At 35.9% G+C, this 4,474-nt stretch overlaps 1 non-coding gene across 1 annotated transcript; it reads right to left on the bottom strand.

Annotated features, from left to right (window-relative positions):
- Positions 1–2,564: 2,564 nt before the first annotated feature.
- LOC112774337 (small nucleolar RNA R71) lies at positions 2,565–2,672 on the bottom strand. Its single transcript, XR_003188831.1, has one exon. It is a non-coding gene; the product is annotated as a small nucleolar RNA R71 (small nucleolar RNA).
- Positions 2,673–4,474: the final 1,802 nt, after the last annotated feature.

Genomic DNA, 4,474 nt, shown 5'->3' on the forward strand with positions numbered 1-4,474 from the left:
CACGTAAGGTATTACTTGGACGACCCAGTGCACTTGCTGGTTAGTTGTGCGAAGTTGTGAACCATGGTATTGGCATCATGTTTTTGGCGCCATCACCAGGGAAAGAAAGAGCAATGAATTTTACATAATCAAAGTGTAATCACAATTTCTGCGCACCAAGTTTTTGGCGCCGTTGCCGGGGATTGTTCGAGTTTGGACAACTGACGGTTCATCTTGTTGCTCAGATTAGGTAATTTTCTTTTTGTTTTCTTTTCAAAAATTTTTCAAAAATCTTTCAAAAATTTTATAATTTTATTCAAAATTTTTAAGAATGAATTCTAGTGTTTCATGAAGCATGTGAAGCCTGGCTGGCTGTAAAGCCATGTCTAAATTCATTTGGACTGAGGCTTCTAATTTGTTATCAAGAGCAAGCTAGTTGGTGCTAATCCACCTACTACTGTTCCTGATCTACCTATTACATGCTAAAGCTTGGCTGGCTATTAAGACATGCCTGACCCTTTGATTGGAGCTTTAGACTAAAGAGCATAAGATTCTTGGAATTCATATTAAAAATTTTGGAATCCTTATTTTTATTTTTCAAAATGATTTTCGAAAAATTAAAAGAAAATATAAAAAAATCATAAAATCATAAAAATCAAAAATATTTTTGTGTTCTTGTTTGAGTCTTGAGTCATGTTATAAGTTTGGTGTCAATTGCATATTCATCTTGCATTTTTCGAAAAAAAAAAATCATGCATTCATAGTGTTCTTCATGATCTTCAAGTTGTTCTTGGTAAGTCTTCTTGTTTGATCTTTGCATTTGCATGTTTTGTGTCTTTTCTTGTTTTTCATGTGCATTCTTGAATTCTTAGTGTCTAAGCATTAAAGAATTCTAAGTTTGGTGTCTTGCATGTTTTCTTTACATTAAAAATTTTTCAAAACTGTGTTCTTGATGTTCATCATGATCTTCATAGTGTTCTTGGTGTTCATCTTGACATTCATAGCATTCTTGCATGCATTCATTGTTTTGATCCATAACTTTCATGCATTGCATCATTTTTCTTGTTTTTCTCTCTCATCATAAAAATAAAAAAATCAAAAAAATATCTTTCCCTTTTTCTATCTTAAAATTTCGAAAATTAGATTTGACTTTTTCAAAAATTTTTAAAAATCTAGTTGTTTTTATGAGTCAAATCAAATTTTCAAATTTAAAAATCTCATCTTTTTCAAAATCTTTTTCAAAAATCAAATCTTTTTCATTTTTCTTAGTTATTTTCGAAATTATAAAAATATTTTTCAAAAATCTTTTTCTTAATTTTACATCATATTTTCGAAAATAACATCATCAATTAATGTTTTGATTCAAAAATTTCAAGTTTGTTACTTGCTTGTTAAGAAAGATTCAAACTTTGAGTTCTAGAATCATATCTTGTGATTTCTTGTGAATCAAGTCATTAATTGTGATTTTAAAAATCAAATCTTTTTCAAAACTAATTTCAATCATATCTTTTCAAAAATATCTTCTTATCTTATCTTTTTCAAAAAAATTTGATTTTCAAAATATCTTTTCTAACTTCCTAACTTCTTATCTTTTCAAAATTGATTTTCAAATTTGTTTCAACTAACTAACTAACTTTTTGTTTGTATCCTACCTTTTTCAAAACTACCTAACTAACTCTCTCTCTCTCTAATTTTCGAAAAAATCTTCCCTCTTTTTCAAAATTTCTTTTTAATTAGACTAATTATTTTATTTTTATTTTGAATTTTTGAAAAAACTACTAACCTTTTTCAAAAACTATTTTCGAAAATCACTAACTCTTTTTCAAAAATTATTTTCGAAAATTCTCTCCTCCTCTCATCCCCTTCTATTTATTTATTCATCTACTAACACTTCTCTTCATCTCACATCTCTACTCCTATCATCACCTTTGTGTTTGGATTCTTCATTCTTCTTCACCCCTATTCCTTTTCTTCTTCTACTAACAATAAGGAACCTCTTTACTGTGACATAGAGGATTCCTCTTCTTTTTTTTTCTCTTCTCTTTCTTATGAGCAGGGACAAAGAAAAAGGCATTCTTGTTGAAGCTGATCCAGAACCTGAAAGGACTCTGAAGAGAAAACTAAAAGAAGCTAAATTACAACAATCCAGAGACAACCTTATTAAAAATTTCGAACAAGTAAAGGAGATGGCAGCCGAACCCAACAACAATAATGCAAGGAGAATGCTTGGTGACTTTACTGCACCTAATTCTAATTTACATGGAAGAAGCATCTCTATTCCTGCCATTGGAGCAAACAATTTTGAGCTGAAACCTCAGCTAGTTTCTCTGATGCAGCAGAACTGCAAGTTTCATGGACTTCCATCTGAAGATCCCTTTCAGTTTTTAACTGAATTCTTGCAGATCTGTGATACTGTTAAGACTAATGGAGTAGATCCTGAAGTCTACAGGCTCATGCTTTTCCCTTTTGCTGTAAGAGACAGAGCTAGAGTGTGGTTGGACTCTCAACCCAAAGACAGCCTGAACTCTTGGGATAAGCTGGTCACGGCTTTCTTAGCCAAGTTCTTTCCTCCTCAAAAGCTGAGCAAGCTTAGAGTGGATGTTCAGACCTTCAGACAGAAGGAAGGTGAATCCCTCTATGAAGCTTGGGAAAGATACAAGCAACTGACCAAAAAGTGTCCTTCTGACATGCTTTCAGAATGGACCATCCTGGATATATTATATGATGGTTTATCTGAGCTATCAAAGATGTCATTGGATACTTCTGCAGGTGGATCCATTCACCTAAAGAAAACGCCTGCAGAAGCTCAAGAACTCATTGACATGGTTGCTAATAACCAGTTCATGTACACTTCTGAGAGGAATCCTGTGAATAATGGGACGCCTATGAAGAAGGGAGTTCTTGAAATTGATACTCTGAATGCCATATTGGCTCAGAATAAAATATTGACTCAGCAAGTCAATATGATTTCTCAGAGTCTGAATGGAATGCAAGCTGCATCCAACAGTACTCAAGAGGCATCTTCTGAAGAAGAAGCTTATGATCCTGAGAACCCTGCAATAGCAGAGGTGAATTACTTAGGTGAACCTTATGGAAACACCTATAATCCATCATGGAGAAATCATCCAAATCTCTCATGGAAGGATCAAAGGCCTCAACAAGGCTTTAATAATGGTGGAAGAAACAGGTTTAGCAATAGCAAGCCTTTTCCATCATCCACTCAGCAACAGACAGATAATTCTGAGCAGAATCCATCTAGCTTAGCAACCTTAGTCTCTGATCTATCCAAGGCCACTGTAAGTTTCATGAATGAAACAAGGTCTTCCATTAAAAATTTGGAAGCACAAGTGGGCCACCTGAGTAAAAGAATCACTGAAATCCCTCCTAGTACTCTCCCAAGCAATACAGAAGAGAATCCAAAAGGAGAGTGCAAGGCCATTGACATAACCAAAATGGCCGAACCCAAAGAAGGAGAGGAGGACGTGAATCCCAAGGAGGGAGACCTCCTGGGACATCCAGTGATCAATAAGGAGCTTCCCTCTGAGGAACCAAAGGAATCTGAGGCTCAACTAGAGACCATAGAGATTCCATTAAACCTCTTTATGCCCTTCATGAGCTCTGATAAGTATTCCTCTTCTGAAGAGAATGAGGATGTTACTGAAGAGCAAACTGCCAAGTTTCTTGGTGCAATCATGAAGCTGAATGCCAAATTATTTGGTATTGAAACTTGGGAAGATGAACCTCCCTTGTTCACCAATGAACTAAGTGATCTGGATCAACTGACATTGCCTCAGAAGAGACAGGATCCTGGAAAGTTCATAATACCTTGTACCATAGGCACCATGATCTTTAAGGCTCTGTGTGACCTTGGTTCAGGAATAAACCTCATGCCCCTCTCTGTAATAGAGAAACTGGGAATCTATGGGGTGCAAGCTGCTAAAATCTCATTAGAGATGACAGACAATTCAAGAAAACAGGCTTATGGACAAGTAGAGGACGTGTTAGTAAAGGTTGAAGGCCTTTACATCCCTGCTGATTTCATAGTCCTGGATACTGGAAAGGAAGAGGATGAATCCATCATCCTAGGAAGACCTTTCCTAGCCACAGCAAGAGCTGTGATTGATGTGGACAGAGGAGAATTGATCCTTCAAATAAATGAGGACGTCCTTGTGTTTACAACTCAAGGATCTCTCTCTGCATCCATGGAGAGGAAGCAGAAAAAGCTTCTCTCAAAGCAGAGTCAACCAAAGCCCCACAATCAAACTCTAAGTTTGGTGTTGGGAGGCCACAACCAAACTCTAAGTTTGGTGTCAAACCCCCATATCCAAACTCTAAGTTTGGTGTTGGGAGGTCTCAACAAAGCTCTGCACATCTGTGAGGCTCCATGAGAGCCCACTGTCAAGCTATTGACATTAAAGAAGCGCTTGTTGGGAGGCAACCCAATTTTTATTTATCTAACTATATTTTTCTTAGTTATATGTCTTTATAGGTTCAT

Source organism: Arachis hypogaea, chromosome 18 (assembly GCF_003086295.3).
Source record: "Arachis hypogaea cultivar Tifrunner chromosome 18, arahy.Tifrunner.gnm2.J5K5, whole genome shotgun sequence".
NCBI lineage: Eukaryota > Viridiplantae > Streptophyta > Magnoliopsida > Fabales > Fabaceae > Arachis > Arachis hypogaea.